The 19,015-nt window shown below is 45.0% G+C and overlaps 1 long non-coding RNA gene across 2 annotated transcripts in view; it reads right to left on the bottom strand.

The window, feature by feature from the left end:
• Nucleotides 1–19,015, bottom strand: part of LOC149869572 (uncharacterized) — an 87,681-nt gene that overhangs the window by 46,787 nt on the left and 21,879 nt on the right. For both annotated transcript variants that reach the window (XR_016441113.1, XR_016441112.1), the window contains exon 3: nucleotides 4,724–4,849. This is a non-coding gene — a long non-coding RNA (uncharacterized LOC149869572). The remainder of the gene's footprint in view (nucleotides 1–4,723; nucleotides 4,850–19,015) is intronic.

The following is a 19,015-nucleotide window of genomic DNA, read 5'->3' as shown; positions in this document are numbered from 1 at the left end:
GGCCTTCCCTGCAGGCCTCTAATCAGGCGAGTGGCTCTTCTTTGGACTCTCTCCAGGTTGTCTGCATCCCACTTGAACTGCAGCATGCAAAACCGGACGCAGTACTCCAGCTGCGGTCTGACCAGTGCTGCATAGAGGGGGAGAATCACTTCCCTGGACCTGTCTGCGAAGCACCTATGGATGCACAACAAGGTGTGATTGGCTCTGCCAACTGCTTCATCACATTGGTGACTCGTGTTCATCCTGGAGTCAACAGTGATTCCAAGATCTTTTTCTGCCTCAGTGGAGCTGAGAAGGTCACCCCCCCCAGCTTTTAGGTATGATGGTAGTTCTTCCTCCCTAGATACAGCACCTTGCACTTATTCTTATTGAATTAAGCCCCTTGGATCCTAACCCACACAGTCTCTGTTTGACCACCCTCTGACCCTAATCTGATTAGGGAAGATGTGTACTGTGTGCACAGAGAGCAACTCCCCCACCTTTTTTCCCTACTCTATCTCTCCTATACAATGTATAGCCCTTTATTCCCACCACCCAAATGTGAGAAGAGTCCCAACAGGTTGCAGTTAGTTCCACGAGGACAAAGTTGTTGCTTGCTAGCAAGAACTCTAGATCCTCCTGCTTGTTTCCCATGCTTCTGGCATTTGTGTATATACACCCTGGTGGCTGTCCCTGCTCCCCCCTTAAACTGCTGTCTAATAGGATCTTTGCACTTAGGCAAGGGAACCGGCTGCCCAGAGAGGTTGTAGAATCTCCATCCTTGCAAGTTTTTGAAATCAGGTTAGGTAGATATTTGACTGGACTCATTTAGTCAGGGACAATCCTGCCTTGAACAGGGGGTTGGACTAGATAGCTGCCCAAGGCCGTGTGTAGACAAAACAAGGGGGCATGTGTGCATGACACTTTAAAGTGGGTTAAATGCTTTTGCACTGCTTTAATGTTGTTGGCATTTGCACGTGTTGGCAGCTTATTGTGCAGTAATTCCAGCCACTGTAGCAAATTTGGTGGCGTAATGTGCCTTAAATGACTTGGGGCTCAGCAAACTAAAACTCTGCTGAGGAGTTTTAGTTTGCTTCCCTACAACCGTGGAGCAAAGCGCTGGGCTCCGTGCAGCTTAGGGGCTCTGCAGAAGCCTTGCAAGCAGCCTGGCAGCAGCCTGGGAAGGCAGGTTCCACAAGATCTTTTTTTCTTTTCTCCAGTGGAGCCTGCCTGCCTGCCTGCTTGCCTGAGCTGTACAGAGGCCTGGTGCTTCCCTCTGCAGCTGTGGTGCCCCCCAGAACCACCCAAGCTGGGTCTATGGGTGGGTGCTCCCTGGGGGGGGGAGCCACCGCTGCTGCAGAGGGAAGCACCAGTGTCCCCCTCCCCTCCCCTCCTCTCCCCTGCAGCCCAGGGACCACTTGCCCTCCCCTCTCTGCCGCTGGAGAGGCAGGTAAGTTTGGGTGTGTACACAACATGGGGGTTTAAAGGGCTCTAAATTGAAGCAGTGTTTTAAAAAAACCACTGCTTCAATTTAGGGGCCCTGTTTCGTCTACACATGCCCCATGATCCTTTCCAACCCTACTATTCTATGATTCTATTAAACGTTATGTGCGGAGATGATAAGAAGCTAGGACACAAGGGCAGAGTTTGAAGGGGCAGGACAGTGAGATGTGGAAAAAGCAAGTAAGAAGGAAGCCATTAGCTGTATACCCTGATCCCTAGTGTGGCCTATCATTATTACTTGCAACAGTGTTGATTTAAACGCTGCAGGTTCCCACCAATCAGTAAGCAAGCAAGCTCCCTTTGCCCCCATCACTGCTGCAGCATGTGGTCAATGACTTCCTACCCCCAAGAGATGTCTCTACCGTAAGGAAAGAGATTTCTATTCAAGATATGCAGAAAGGGAGAGAGAGCAGTGTACCAGGCACCAGTGTGCTGATATTCAGCAGAAGGATACAAATCTCTTCTACACCTACATATTAGGGTAAACATTCAAAATATGTGTACCAGAATAATCTGTGCATTCCAGAAGCATTGCATTCTCCAAAGCAAAAGCTATAATTTCATTTCCCTCACACACCCACAGACTCTCACAAATCTGTGCAACAGTGTCTAAGAAAAAGAAATCTAACCTACAGAATGTTAAAGGATTGTGTAATGCTGTTGTGCAGCTAAGTGACATAATAATTATACATGTCCTACAACACTGTCATTACACTACTGCCTTCCACAATATCCACATCTGTGTTGTACTCAATTCCACTAATTATATTTTCATACAAGTTCTTTTTCCCATTGGCAGACATGTACAGTACACAGGATGGAACATGTTAAGTAGTTATAACACTAATAAGAAAATAAGAAACTCTGCTGTTTTCCAAGCCTAAACAATAGCACTATACATCCTGCTAATGGGGGTAACCTCTGGTCACTAAATTTTGCTTTCCTTGGTGATATGTCCTATGTAAATACCTTAAAGCAATAATTTTCAACCTGTGATCCTAGACCTCTGGGGGTCTGCAGACTATGTCTAAGGGGTCTGTGAAAGATGACTATGATCAATCAAAAGTATGTGAAAACCCACACTTACAATTTAAAAGGGTCTGCACCTCCATTTGAAATTATTTAGGGGTCCACAAATGAGAAAAGTTTGAAAACCACTGCCTTACACCACATTGCTTTTTTTTCCCTACCAAAATACAGCAGCTCAGTGAGATATAGCCGAGATGCAAGAACTACTGGCTGAAATTCATTAGACAGATCAGAGCAGAGGACATAGGACTGGAGGGACCTCTTGGGTCATTGCTATTGCAGGCAATGCATCAAATAAGCCCTTGCATTGATTTATGAAGCCCCATCTTGAACCTAGTTAGGCTTTTTGCTCCTACCACTTTTACTGAATTGCCCTTCCAGTACTTAATTCCTTGCATGGTCAGTATTCATCCTTCCCTTGTGTTTAGCCCACTGCAAGGGTGTATTTGTGGAACATAGTGAGGTTCCCTCTCAGCCTTCATTTTGCTAATCTAAATGCTCCAAATTCTTTTACATGTGCTCAAAAGCCTGCAAAGAATGATAATTTATTTTGGAATTTCTTGGTTGGTCTAGTAAAAGTTATCATCTCTGAATCAAGGGTTTTAGAGTTTTGCATTTCTTTTTGATTTAGACCAACACGGCTACCAAATACATCCCTAAAACATGGAAGATGCCATATTTTAGCCAATTTTGTAATTATAAACTTGATTGCTAAACAAGAAAGAAAGATTTCTACACCTCCCTGCCTTTCTGCCATCTGACACTGCCAGGGAAGAAATTCTGCCTCATCTGCACATCAAAGAGCAACTCACACAAAGGAACTCTCATGGCTCCAGAGGAACATCCATCCATCTTCAGCTTCCTCTGTGTAAAATGAAGTTTATTTTCTACCAAAAGGGCCTTTTACCATCTTTAATTTTCCCTCAGCCTGAAGAAGGGTGCGTGTGCCCAAAAGCTTACAAAGATTGTCAAGTTTTTTCCGACTTCTTAGTTGATCTAATAAAAGGTATCAACTCTGAACCAAGAGTTTTAGAATTTTGCATTCCCGGTTCTTTCAGGCTCACCTTGTAAGTTAGGCTGTCTTAGTAGCTCTTTCTGTACCTGTACCAGTTTGCCACCACCTTCTTGGAAACCAGAACTGTCCACAGTACTGTAGAGGAACTCTCACAAAAGCATTATAGAATGGTACTAATACTCTCTAGCTCACCTGAAAATACTTGACCTGATGCATTCTTTGGCCTGGCATGAGGTCAGATTATGTTAGCATCATGGTCCCATCTGACCTTAAAAGCTAAGAATTATGCCATGTTGGTTTCCATTTGGAGCTCCGGAACACCTTTCTCTTTTTCTCATGTGGAAACAGCAAGTTTTGGTATGTACACAGTGTCAAGTGGTTCATGGCTTCCAGGTGGTATCATAATGTAAATAACATATAGTTATTTGAGAAAGAACAGATGCTGCTTTTGTGGTCATTTATGTGACTCCAGATGTGAATATCTTTGTAGGAAGACATGAATCCTTTAATTACTAGGTATGTTTTTGCTTTCCAGTACAGGTCCTTCTACTTCATTAATCTAGTCCTTTGTTTACTATTTACTTACATTAACTTCAAAATGAATGCAGTGCTGGGTTAACTGCTCAGCTATCATAATTACAACAGCTTTGCACAACTGCAAAGCAACTAGGTACATGCTTTCATGGGTTGCCTGTGGCTCACCTCAGTGTTGCCCATGGTCAAGCAAAGCACTTAGGCTCAATGATCTCAATGAGATTTAAGCAAATGCCTAAAGCAAGCAGGTACATCAGCAAATGTGGGTGAACTGCTGATTCAAGGACACCGAGCACCAAACCCCCTATATATATGTGCCTGGGGTGGAATCTGGAACCCTAGTCTCTGTATAGAGTGATTGAGAAGAGTGAGGCCTTTCCAATGAGATTCAGACCAGGCAGCCTGTTGTTTATGGAACTGCCTAGAACTAACCAATGTGGAGAGGCTGAGAATAGGGGCATGCTACATGTGATACTGTAGGACCTATAGTGTAGGTGCTTTCTTCAGGGCTGCTGGGAGACACCATCATTCACTTGAAATTCACAGCCTGGAGGTAGGACCTTACATTCCCTACTAAGCAAGGGTCGCTCTTGTCTTTTAAAAAACTAGATGTGATGCCATTGCCACTCTTGTGTTTACTAGGCTAGTGGTTAGAGCACTCACCCAGGATGTGGGAGACCCAAGTTCAGTTCCATTTTTTGCATGAAGGCTTCAGACATGTTTCTTCCACTTCCCGAGAGAGTCCCCAGGCTGTATGTTATTCTGAAGTGGGCACGTTCTCCACCCCTCCTATATCAATTTAAAGGGAAAAAATTAGAATTGAATGTGCCTGAAAAAGAGAGAAAGCATTAGCATGGCTTTCTGGCTTATCAATAAGCATATTCACATGGAAGGTGGAGACCTGAATTCCAGTCCCTGCTCCAAGGACCATGATGTATTTTATCCAATGACTGTTTCATTGAAAATATGTAAATGGCTCTTGGAGTAGAAACCAGAAACCTGGTTTACCACTAGGCCCTGTTTTAAAAAGAAGTGGTGGCTGCCACTGCATTTTATGCAGAACCTAATCCTGCAGGTGTGTGGTACGCATGTTTTTGGCATGCCTATCTGATTGAGCCCCTCAGAGGGTACGAGAGTTTCTGCAGCCTGATTAGGTTATGCAGATGTCGAGCTACTCAGCACTGGCAAGGTCAGTCTGTTTTTTGTGTTTTGTTTTGGATCTTACCTTTACTTACAAACCATGGGTCCAATATATTCCAGCGACATGGTGCACCATGGTGCACCTCCTTTTAAGCAAGGAGGATATTGCCCTACAGTCTTACCCCTGAGTCCATGGTTACAGGAGTTCAGCTTCCTCCCTGCCTTCTATTTACTGTCCTTGGTGCTCAAAATGTAGGAATCAGAAGAGCCACATCACTTGCTTCCAATGGGCTAGTCCTTGTCTCATACACTGCTGCTAGCTCCTGTTTTCTGAACACTATTCCTGGCTTCATCATACATTGGTGCTCAATGCTGAAAATAATAAAGACAGATATTCAGACTGTTGCACAATTTTGAGTTTCCTAGTCTCCTTCCTTCTACCCCTATTCCACTTCTATTCCCAAATGTTTTCTGTGTATAGTGCCGTAAAAAGGAAACAAAGCAAATACTCCTTGTATTCTAACAGGGAAACTTAGAAAATTTGGTAAATGTCATCAGATGTGACAGAATCTCGCAGACTGATAGGTTCTTTTGATTAGATAAACTATTGTACACCTGCATTAGATACCTACAATATGATGGAGCCACTTTTCTACTACCCAGACTACCCAGGAGGAGGGGCAGCAGCCATGATGAGGACTCTCAGAGAAGCTAGACCACGTGAAACTTGCGCTCTCTCTCTTGAAACTCATGGTGAATGAACTGCTTGCCTCCAGAGGGAATCTTCACCTGCCTCTGGATGATACTTGTGAGTAAGGTACTTGAGATCTAACTAGAGATATAGTTTGCAGTAACACAGATGTGTAATCAAAGGCTACCAAGCCACTGTTTGCTCTAAGGGATTTCTCTGATATTGCTTTACCCAGTACCCTATTCCAAACCTACTCCTTATAATCAATAAATTTTCCTCTGTACCAAGTGTGGGAGACTTATTGGGAGAAGGTCTAGATTGTGCCTTAGGGTCCCCTTGGTTCAGCTGACTAAGGGAGACCACTATTTGTGTTTCAGACTGAGGGAAGCTCCCCAAGTTATTGCAGTGGGTCAAGTACCCTCAAGGACTACTAGGCCTGTGTTTCCTAGGGGGCACAGGACCAAGATCAGTCCAGACCCTGGGTGGTGGCATCACTACTACCCTCAGACTTGCAGGTATGCTCCAGGACGGGGGTCAGTCAGACATGAGGCACCCCGAGGGAGGCACTCGGAGCCTGGAAGGTCATCAGGTGCAGTGAGGTGGGTGGCTCAATGCAGGAGCACCCCGTACTGGCCCACCACAGGCAGGACCGGATGGACTACACCCTGCAGGGTTCAGTTCTTGGCCCTGTGCTGTTTGACACCTTTATCAATGATTTAGATGAGGATGTGGAAAGCATGCTGGCCACGTTTGTGGACAATATGAAGTTATGGGTTAAAGCAGTCATACTAGGGAAGAGGATGCAGATCCAAGTGGATCTGGACAAGCTGGAAAGGTAGATAGAGTGGAACCAGATGCAGTTCAATAAGGATAAATGCAGAGTGCTTCATCTGGGGAGTAGTAACCAGTGACAGGAATATAGGTTAGGAGCAGATGTCCTGGCCAGCATGATAACTGAAAGTGACCTAGGGGTTATGGTTGATCACAGGTTGAACATGAGCCACCAGTGTTATGCTGTAGTCAACAGAGCTAATAGCACACTGGGATGCATTAACTGATGTGTCATGAGCAGGGCTAAGGAAGTGATACTTGCTCTCTACTTGGCATTGGTGAGACCCCAGATGGAGTACCATGTCCAGTTCTGGGCACCGCAATTCAAAACAGACATAGAGAATCTGGAAAGGGTCCAGGGAAGGGTCACAAGAATGATTAAGGGCCTGGAAGACAAATTGTACGAGGAAAGACTAAGGGATCTGGGACTGTTCAGCTTGGGGAAGAGAAGACTGAGGGTGGACTTAGTGGCTGTCTACAAGGAGTGAATATAGGGAGCTGGGAGAAAAACTGTTCACTAGGGTGCCCCAGGGGAGGACAAGGTGCAATGACCATGAACTGTTAGAGGATGATTTCAGGTTGGATGGAAGGAAGAACTTCTTTATGGTAAGGGTTACCATACCATAAAGAAGAATCTGGAATAGACTCTCAAGGAGGTGGTGCAGTCCCCAACCTTAGAAGTCTTCAAGAGGAGACTGGACAGACACCTTGATGGGATCGTTTGATCTCAGCAGTATTCCTGCCCAGAGCAGGGTGTTGGACTAGATGTTTTTTTGAGGTCCCTTCCAGCCCTTAATTTTTTATGATTCTATGTCTATGGTTCAGCATCTTAGACAAGGTCTTTTGTGCCTATTAAAAAGATGTAGGAAACCTTTTTCATTTCTTCCCTATTTATAATGTATATTTATATTTATATAGTTATATAAAAATAATAAATATAAAATAATATATATTTCTGTTTATTTCCAAAGTATTCTAGTTCTTTTCCAATTTTCAGTAGATTTACCTGAACACCACTTTGTTAGTAATACGTAAGACAACAACACCTCACTCATTTATGTTTGCATTTCAGTGCTATCACTGTTAACAAATTCACTGCATGTGCAATTCTCAACTGCTCTTAACTCCAGGAAATCAAAGCCCATTTTAACCTGAACATTTGAACACACTTCTGCTCAGTAAGGGCTATCTGTCTGACAAATTCCATCTTTTTACCCCCAGTTGCTTTGACATTAAAGCTGTTTAAAAAATAGGTTGCAACAATGTATTTTTTTCTATAATGGAAGAGAAACCATTCTTTTCCTTTTAAAAAATGGCTGAATTTTTTTGCTTCAGCTCTTGAACAGAAGTACAATTTTAGGCAGAGACCAAGAAAATGTTGGACTAATACGAACATTGCAAAGTTAGAAAGGCGTGGAAACAGGGGCTTAGAATGGAAATGCTTAATCAACCTTTATTAAAGAGGTTTTTACCACTCCTGATTTCCTGGTTGTTTGTCTGTTTTTGTCTGTCTGGTTGACTGATCAATCGCAGTATTGTTGTAGCTGTGATGGTCCAGGGACTATGTGAGAAGCAAGGTTTGTTTGCAGTTTTTTTGTGCCTCAAAGCTTGTCTAATACCTATCCCCGCTATATAGTTATAGATATTATCTAGCTATCTCTCAACAGCTATCTATTACAATGAAGTATTCTTTGGAGTGTATGTGTGTATTTTGGCTTCAGACCTATTCAGAGTAAATGAAGACACAGTAAAAAGAAAAAACACATGCAACATAAAAAAAACCCACATGCACAGTTTGTATGTAAGCCTTATTCTGATCAGATGGGCAGCAGAAGTAATGTCTTTGGAGTGAATGGGTTCTTGCCAGTTTTAGATCAACATGAGACTTATAAAATTTAAATGAACGTTTTGCCCCTCGTTTGCTCCTCTGTTCCAGTGCTCTTCTGTCTGTGGGTTCACTGTGCATATAAATAGGTTGCAAAAACAGCAACTAAACCAAATGAAACCCTGAGGTCTGATCAGCAGCAGATTGGGATTTACTTCTTTCAGGCTATGATCCGCTGTTTTAAATTGAAACGGAGCACAGCATGGTCATTTTATTGATTGGATTAGAAAAAGATTGAGCTGGCTGATCTGTATGATGACATTATTGGGTTGTAGTTGCAGTTTTGACAGAAAACAAAGAGTTTTTATTGGATTATTGTGGGAGGGAATAAAAGGTAATGTAGAGGTGAGCAAGCTAGTCTTGATGCTGCTGTGTTTAGAATCTGAAACTAGGGCCAGCTGATCAGACAGCAGGGCTTGTTTTGTTTTTTCTTCCCAGTTCAACCACACTGTTTATTATAACCAAATATACAAGAGAGTTAATTGCCGTTTCTTGTTAGCAGATGATTATGTTACATTTGTTCCTTGTTCCAGTGAAAACATTTGTGCCCTTTAAAAAAAATCTTTAGAGATCAATATAGGGAATGAAGGATATTTTTACTACTGCAAGGGTGCAGAAACTTTGGTGTTCCATGACATCTACTGACTAGTAGGGAGTATCACAGTTCACATTACCCTGGCATCTGAGTCATTTGATTTATTTTTACACTTGTTAAAACTATATGTGTAAGAGGGAAGAAACTGATAGTTTATGCTGTGTGAGACAGTGTTTCCAATATGCACTTTGTCCTGTGTTTTCAATGCCTACCTTACATATTTAGTTCATAGATCCGTTTTAAAACCATGATGTCCAGCAGCTTGTTTAATTCATCCTATTTATGGCTGAGGGAAGCAGGCTAGCAGTAATTGTTATAGTCAGCACAAAATAGCAACCCACAGGTTATGCTTTTGATATGATAATACGTTTTATTTATTATACAGTGCCTGTCAGTCAAAGGATTCTCACATGAAAGGAAACCCAGGCAGGGCTCCATAACAATGATACAACCTGATTCTCAACTGCCTTGCACACAGTGTAGTCATAAGGCTCCCCACTGAAATTGGATCCTCATGGGAAGGACCCCTGCATGGGCATAAGGGTCCCTCTAGATGGACGTGGTGCATAATAGAACAGTAACATTTTACACTTGGTTTACACTGATATGAATTGCTACACAGTACAAGGCAGTGAAGGTGCAGGTCCTCAGTGGGATTTTATTTTCTTTTTTTAAAAGGTAAATGAATGAAGGAACAAGGAGATTGTGACACACTGCATGAAATCTTAGCTATCCTGAAGTCAATGGCAAAACTCCCATCAACATCAATGAAGCAAGGATTTCACTCAATGGCTAGTTTAGAACCACAACCCAGGAATTATGACTCCAAGCTCCCTCCTGCCGGCCTCCAAACCACACTCACTGTTAAAATCCTAAAGAAAAGGGCCCATATTCTCCAGTGATGATTCTGAAGCCAGTTGCATTGAATATTGAATTTGCAGACGCAAATGTGCTGTCTTTTAATAAGATTCATAGTCCCAGTTATACATAATTACATCTCGTGCCCTTACTTGGCTCAGAAGGCAAAGTCTAGATGCATTTTCAAGTACTTGAAAATTACTTTTCAACTAAAGTCTTAGGTAAGGTTCACTTTTGGAACCATCAACCCCATTTCCGATAATTTTAAAGGCTCCAAGTTCCAAACTTCCCCTTATTTCACTGGGATTTCTATATGTGAGGGGCATGTACCATGGGAATATTAGAAAGTATATGCAATGTGTAGCTCCCTGACAATGTGAAGCCCAATTCATTAAGGGCTTTGACTATGTCATGTACTGTACTAGATACTAGGGATAGGCAACCAATAGTCAAATAAGACAAAGATCAAAGCCAAAATGGGGCTAAGACTTAACAGTGAAATAATGAGCAATCCTGCACTTCACGCACTAAATAATTGATTGTGTTCATACGATTGTAAGATCATAAGAAGTAGGGTCAAAAGGGATCTCCCAAGGTCATCTAATCCTGCCCTGTACTTAAGGTAGGATTGTTTTTAACCAAATCATCATATACTGTATACCTGCTCTTGAAAATTTCCACAACTTCTGTAGGTAGGCTGTTGCAATGCTTGATCACCCGTATAGCCAGAAAGTTCCTCCTAACCTTCAGCCTAAATTTCCTCTGCTCATGGACTGGTGCCACCTTACTCAGGGGGCGGGCACATGCCCCCCCAAGCGACCAGTCAGTGACCGGGGGAGGGCCCCCCACCTGCGGCCAATCTCACCAACCCAGAGGGAAGCCCTCTCACCGATGGGGGGGGGGCACCCCTGTTCACCCTCTACACATCACCACTGCCTCTGCTGTGGCTTCAGGCCATTGCTCTTAGTCCTTTCCCTTATGGCCACACAGAAAACCCTATCTCTATCCTCTCTGTGATTGCCCTTCAGGCATTTGATGACTGTTATCAAACAGTATCATAGAACCATACCATTTTAGGGTTGAGAGGGACCTCAGGAGGTCTAGTCCAACTCCCTGCTCACAGCAGGACCATCCCCAACTAGATCATCCCAGCCAAAGCTCTGTCTAGCCAGGTCTTCAAAACCTCCAAGGATGGAAATTTTACAATGTCTCTGGGTAATCTGTTCCAGTGCTTTGCTACCCTCCACATGAGAAAGTTTTCCTAATACCTTACTTAAACTTCTCTTGCTGCAATTTGAGACCATTGCTCCCTGTTGTGCCATCTGCCACCACTGACAACAATTTAGCTCCATGCTTTTTGGAACCCCCTTCAGGTAGTTGAAGGCTGCTATTAAACCCCGCCTTAGTCTTCTCTTCTCCAGACTAAAATAAGCCCATTTCCCTCAGCATCTCCTCATACACCATGTGCCTCATCCCCCTAACCATTTTTGTTGCCCTCCACTGGACTCTCTCCAATTTGTCTATATCCTTTCTGTAGTGGGGGGCCCAAAGCTCGACACAATACTCCAGATGTGGCCTCACCAGTGCTGAATAGAGGGGAAAAATCACTTCCCTCAGTCTGCTGGCAAGACTCCTACTAATGCAGGCAATGCTCCTACTAATGCAATCCTCCCCATGTCTTTTCTTCTTTGATCTAAATAACACTAGCTCTAAATATTCTTTCTAAATAAATCCTGTTTCCCAGGCCTCTAATCATTTTTGTTGCTTTCCCCTGGATTCTTTCCAGTCTGTCCACATCCTGCTTGAAGTGTAAGGCCCCAAACTGGATGCAGTACTCCAGGCCTTACAAGTGCCAAACTGAGCTGAACAATCACTTCTCTTGATTTGCAAGTGATGCTCCTGTTAATACAACCCCTTATATTGCTGGCCTTTTTTGCAACAAGGACTTGTGATCTGCTCTACCCTCCAGGTCCTTCTCTGCAATACTGCAGTCTAGCCAGTCATTCCTCAGTTTGGATTTGTGTGTGGCGGGCTTGCCAGGCTTCACCCAGCTCTCCAGGGTTAGGAAACCCCAAATGCGACTGGTGGGGCAAAACCCACCAATCAGAGACAGACAGGGGACGAGCCAGGAGGAGAGTCTGCTCCGCCTCTACTCCAAAGGGAGGGGGAGGCATGAGCGGACCTAGTTGGGGACTGCACGTTACAGCCCACTGATTGGTTAATCTATAGTCGCGGGGCTATTGTACTTACCTGCTTGCATTTGGTTATGTATCTACTGTATATCGTTATGGTCATATTCACTTGTAACCTGTAAATAATCACCTTAGTTCACTACCTCTTTACATATATATATATAATTTATACCTGGTTAAACATCACTTTCTGTTACTCCTCTATTGAGACACAATAGCTAGGAGGGAACTGTGAGTAGACTGCAGTTTCTATGCCCAGCACGTGTGGCCTGATGGCTTTCTCCTTCATTAGTGAAGGGGGACACTCACTTTGGGGACACCCGGGTTACATGTGCATGCAATTATTTTGTTCTAAGTGGCAGGACTTTGCACTTGTCTTTGTTGAATCTCATCTGATTGAATGCATGCCATCTTTCCAGTCTATCCCAGTCATTCTGGATCCTAGGCCTACCCAACTTAGTATCATCTGCAAATTTGCTAAGCATGCACTTGATCCCATCATCCAAATAACCAAGAAAGAGCTTGGATAATACCAAGCCCAGGGAACTGCACTCGATACTTTATCCTAACTAGATACTGAAGCACTGATGATAACTTATAGTACTTTAATCTAGTCTGTGTTTCCTTAGCTCGTTAATGAGAATGCTGTGCAAGAGCAAAAGCCTTCCTAAATTCAAGCTACATCATATCCACTGGTTCCCCACATTCACAGAGGTGCCCCCCACCCACAGAGCCTGTCATATTATCATAGAATGAAACCAGGTGGGTCAGACATGACTTATTCTTAGGGAATCCCTGCTGGCTGGTCCTGATCTAAGTACTTCACAACAGGTATCGAGATCAGGTTGACTGGTTCGTAATTCCCCAGGTCCTCCTTCTTTCCTTTCCTAAAGGTGGGCCCTGTATTTGCCCTTTTCCAATTATCTAATACCTCACCTGCCCTCCACAGGTTCTCAACGAGGATAGCCAGTGTCCACAGCCAATTCCTTCAGTACCCTAGGGTGCATCTCATCCAGCCCTGCCGACTTGAAGCATCGTGCTTCTCAGAGTAATCCCTACTCTATTCTTCCACTACACTAGGCTGTCTCCTTCCCTATCTTTGCTACCAACTGCCCTTGTCATTTGGCTGACCTTATTTGTGAAGGCTGAAGTGAAAAAGGAATCAAATACTTCAGCCTTCCCTGTATAGTCCGTAAATAGATTGCCTTCTGTATTCCATACGGAGCCTGTGGTTTCTTGGTCATCTTTCTTTTGTCATATTTGTAGAATCCTTTTTTATTCCCTTTTCTGTTCCTTGCCATTTGCATCTCAAATTGTGTCTTAGCCTTCCTAATTTTCTCTCTGCATGCCTGTACGATACTTTTACTCTTCCCTAGTACTATGATCAAGTTTCCACATTTTTATAGTGTAACCCTTCTGCCAGGCACCAGTCAGCAGCAACAAGGGCTGGGTTCAATTTTGGGTTTAATTATATTTTACCTTGGCTCAAGCCCCCACCCAGACCACTTGGTAAACACTAAATAAATTACCAGGGTGTCCTACATAAACAAAGACCCCCTCCTTGCAAGCAGTGTAAACACACAAAAAATTATTACAGAATACAAAGAAAAACACCAAATGCAATATAAATACTAACTACAAGGCAGAGTCTATAGGTTGCGCTGCAGCAGGGGAAGTTGCTAGAGAGCATGGATCCTCCTGCGGTGCAAGGGGCCCCTCGTTGCTCTCATAGGAATGGGTAGCATGCCAGTCTTTACTCCCACGGAGAAATGGTGTGTGTGCGTTGGGAGTGACTGTGGTCCTAGACAGCATGCATGCACCCCAAAACTTCTGGGCTGGATTATATGACCTGCTGAAACAAAACTGCAGGACAACTCTAAAAGGAGCCAGGTTGATCAATGGCTACAGCCAGCTCAACCACACAGTTTGACGAGAGCAAAGGACCATCAGAAGAAAGAAGGGGAAAGACCAGGCCTACCCTCTAGGCTTGGGCTGCAGGAAGTTTGGGGTCACAGCTCCACTGGGAGCAGAAAGTTGCAAAGCTCAACCCTGGCCCAAAACTGGCTGGATTAGAAACTCCCAGGTTTCAACCCTGTTTAAACTGCCAGGCCTACCTCCTGGCCAGCAAACCCAAGAACCAATACTCTTTTCCCCAATGTTAATCCCTCAAAAGAAAAGAAGGAGCAAAGAGTCCCCAGACACTGAGACAAGTCTCCCTCTCTCTTCCCTCTACCTGAGCTTCCCTTTTGCGATCTTCAAGCTCATTTTCCCTTAGGGGAGACCTCACTCTTCAGCAGTCCCTAGCAGCTTCCTCTTCCCCCAAACCAGCCTAGCTCACCTTATATCCCTTTGCCTAACATCACCCTGGCCTTGTCCAGTCAGGGAGCACCACATTTCAGTTTCTCTCGCAACCAATGGGCCTGAATAATCCTCTGCTTCCCCTCACCAATGAGGCCAGAGTGTTTTATATATTTTCCCCAGATACACGCCCCAGTTTGCCATGTGCTGAGCACATGGCCAGAACACAGGGGCCATCTTGTCCACATAAAAAATATACACAAAAAAAGCACAATATACAACCTATGTGTGTGTGGGTGTTACAATAGGATTCTGTTTTTAGTTTCCGCTTGTTGAAGAGATAGCTGTCTAGCCAGGCTAGGCTTGTCTCCTATTGCACTTCCATTCCTCTGTTGCATCAGGATAGCTTGCTTCTGCACCCCTAAAGTACACCTAAGTCTCCTGGACTCCTTTTCCCCTCAGACATGCTTCCCAGGGTATCCTTCCCACCAGTTCCCCAAGTTTGTTGAAGTCTGCTTTGCTGAAGTTCAGTGTCTTTATTCTGCTGATCTTCCTTCATCCCCATAGGATCTTGAACTCTTTATCCTTTTTTTGGTCACTGTCACCCAAGTTGCCTTCCACCTTCACATTCTCAACCAATGCCTCCCTGTTCGTGAGCAGCAAATCAAGAGCTTCCCCCTCATCTGTATCAAAAAGTTATCCACAACACCCTTCAAGAATTTGCTGGACTGCTTGTGTTCCCTCCTAGCAGATGCACCAACAATTAAAGCCCCCCTGAGAACCATGTCCTGCAATTTGCAAACTTCTGCTAGTTGTTTAAGAAGGCCTTATCTACTACCTGCTCCTGGTTTGTTGGCTTGTAGTAGACACCTACTATGACATTTCACCTGCTGCTCCCCCTCTGACCCAAAGGCTTTCAACCTAAAGGCCTACCTTCCACTTCATACTACACCCCAGAACACATATACATGTGCCCTTTATATATAGGGCAATGTCTCCTCCTTATCTTCCCTGCCTACCCTTGCTGAACATGCTATACTCATCCATGACTGTACTCAGTCACATGAACTATCACACCATGTTTCCATAACTCCAATTGTATCAGAATTCTGTGATTGTACAAGGACCTTTAATTCTTTGTTCCCTCCCCCACGCTTCTCGCATTAGTACTGAAATTACCTGAGTCCAAGACCACCTTGAATTTAAGATAACCCTGTCAATAATTAGATTTGATGCATAGAAAACTGTAAATTTGTTATAATTGTCTATGTATCAGATCTAATTATTGGAGCGTTGTCATAAATTCATCCCCCTCTCCACTGCTGTGGTGGGGAAAACAGTAGGGGCAATGGGGAATAGGCCTGTCTGCCTGCTCCTCAGTGCCTTAGCCACCTAGCTATTTTCCCTTCCCTACTGTGCCTGTCTTTCTTCTTGGTTCTATGCTGTTCAGTACCTCTGCTCAGGGTCTCATGCCATTCTGTACCATTATAGCAGGTCCACATGCTAATCCATGCCTCCATGCTGGGTCCCGCCTCTGCTGTGAGTCCTGCACCACTCCATCATGCATGCTCCCAATACCATGCTTCTCTATACCTCTGCACTGCTCTGTGCCTCTGCTCCAGGTCCGATGTCACTCTGTACCTTCACACTAGGTCCTTCACTGCTGTGCACCACCCAGAATGGACTCCTACCCCACCTTTACCCCACTGATGCCTACACAGTCAGATGGGTGGAAATTGGCTAGATGGTTGCACCCAGAGAGTGGTGGTGGATGGGTTGTTTTCAGCATGGAGGTATGTGGGCATTGGGGTCCCCCAGGCCTCAGTCTTGGGGCCTGTACTGTTCAACATCTTTATTAGCGAGCTGGATGTGGATGTGGAAAGCACACTGTCCAAATTCACTGACGATACCAAGATGCGGGGTGAAGTGGGCATGCTGGAGGGGAGGGACAGAATCCAGCTAGATATAGACAGGTTTCAGAGGTGGGTGGATGAGAATAGGATGGAATTCAATGCAGAGAAGTGCAAGGTGCTGCATCTGGGGAGAAGGAACCAGCACCACACCTATGGGCTGGGGAACACCTTTCTTGTCAATACAGTGGCAGAAAGGGATCTTGGAGTCATTGTTGACTCCAGGATGAACATGAGTCACTGCCATGCGAAGAAGTGGTCAGTATGGCTAACTGCACCTTGTCATGCATCTATACGTCCAGGGAGGTGATTCTTCCCCTCTGTGAGGCATTGGTCAGGCCACAGCTGGAGTACTACATCCAGTTCTGGACGCTGCACTTCAAGAGGGATGTAGCTAGCATTAAGAGGGTCCAGAGGAGGGCCACTTGCATGGTCAAGGGGCAGCAGGACAGGCCCTACGAAGACAGGCTGAAAGGCCTGAACCTATTCAGCCTTAACAAGGGAAGGCTGAGAGAGAATCTGGTGGCTGTTTACAAACTCACCAGGGGGGACCAGCAGGAATTAGGGGAGGCTCTGTTCCCCCAGGCACCACCTGGGGTTACTAGGAATAATGGCCACAAATTGTTAGAAGGTTCAGGTTGGACATCAGGAGATATTACTTTACAGTTAGGGCCGCCAGGCTTTGGAATGGGCTCCCAAGTGAGGTGGTACTCTCTCCTGCCTTGGGGGTCTTCAAGAGGTGGCTGGACACATATTTGGCTGGGGTGATATGACCCCGGCATGCGTTCCTGCCTGGGGCAGGGGTCGGACCTGATGATCTGTTTAGGTCCCTTCTGACTCTATGTACTATGATTTAGAGTGCATCTTTAGATTGCGTTGTACCTGATACTCAATTCTAAAAAGAAGGTGATTAGGAACAGTCAGCATGGATTCACTGAGGGCAAGTTTTCCCTGACCAGCCAGATTGCCTTCTATGATGAGATGACTGACTCTATGGATGCAGGGACACCAGTGGATGTGGTATACTTTGATTTTAGTGAGGCTTTTGATATGGTCTTCCACAACATTCTTGCAGGAAAGCTAAGGAAGTATGGGTTGGATGAATGGACTGTAATGAGTATAGAAAACTGACTGGAGCATCAGACTCAGAGGGTAATAGTCAATGGCTCAATGTCTAGTTCATAGCTGGTATCAAGTAGAGTGTCCCAGGGGTTGGTCTTGGGGCTGGTTTTGTTCAATGTCTTCAAGAATGACCCAGCAGATATCATAGAGTGCACCATCAGCAAGTTTGCAGATGACAACAAGCTGGGGGGAGTAGATTTGATATGCTGGAGGGCAGGGCTAGGATTCAGAGTGTGGCAGAAGGCCACCTCTGTTTCTCCCCAAAAACTGCTCTGTGACAATTTGGTTAGGATGGGACCAGCAGAGGATACACACCTTACCTATTTCTTTAGGTAACCTGAGCTGGATACATTCCTGAGGGAGGGGGGAAAAATGCTCCCTCTGCCTATGTGACTGGCATCACATACCTGGGTGAGGGGCTTGCTTCCTGGGGAGCTAGAAACTGCCAGTCTGCCCAGCAACTAGAGATGCATTTCAAATTGGTTGGCTGACGGCCAACAGGTGCTGGCCTCCATTGGACAAGGTAAATGAGGTCACAAGGTCTATATAAGTCAAGGACTGCCCAGGAGGACGGGGCAGCAGTCATGAGGAAGACTCAGAGAGAGAGAAGAGCTGAACCATCTGAAACTTGCTCTCTCTCTCAAAACTCATGATCAAGAAACTGTCTGCCTCCAGAGGGAATCTTCACCTGCCCCTGTATGATACTTGTGAGTAAGCTATCTGAGATCTAACTAGATATGTAGCTTGCAGTAACTCAGACGCGTGATCAAAGTCTACCCAGCCATGCCAGTTTCCTTTATGGGATTTCTCTGATATTGCTCAACCCTGTACCCTACTGCAACCCTACCCCTTGTAACCAATAAAGTTCTCCTTTGTACCTAGCATGGGAGACTTATTGGGTATAGATCTAGATTATCCCGTGAGGTCCCCTTGGTTCAGCTGACTAAGGGAGACCACTACTTGTGCTTCAAACTGAGAGAAGCACCCCCAAGTGCTTGAAGTGAGTCAAGTACCCTTAAGGGCTACTAGGCCTGTGTTTTCCAGGGTGCACAGAACCAGAATAAAGCCCAGCCCTGGGTGGTGGCAGTTTTTACCCCAGGCTAGTGGGTGTGCTCCAGGGAGGGGGTCGGGCAGATGTGAGGTGCCCCCAGGGGAGGCACTCAGAGCCTGGAAGGTGGTTGGGTGCAGTGAGGTGGGTGGCTCAATCCAGGAGCACCTCCTACTGGCCTGCCACCAAGGATGGTGACCTAGACAAATTGGAGGATTGGGCCAAATGAAATCTCATGAGGTTCAACAAGTGCAAAGTCCTACACTTAGGATGGAACAATCCCATGCACCGGTACAGACTAGAGAGCTAGGCAGCAGCTCTGCAGAAAAAAACCTGGGGGTTACAGTGGATAATAAGCTGAATATGAGCCAGCAGTGTGCCCCTG

This window comes from Crocodylus siamensis, chromosome 3 (genome assembly GCF_052110815.1).
Source record: "Crocodylus siamensis isolate JL-2025a chromosome 3, ASM5211081v1, whole genome shotgun sequence".
In the NCBI taxonomy this organism is placed as follows: Eukaryota; Metazoa; Chordata; order Crocodylia; family Crocodylidae; genus Crocodylus; species Crocodylus siamensis.
This window is presented reverse-complemented; position numbering and strand designations above follow the sequence as displayed.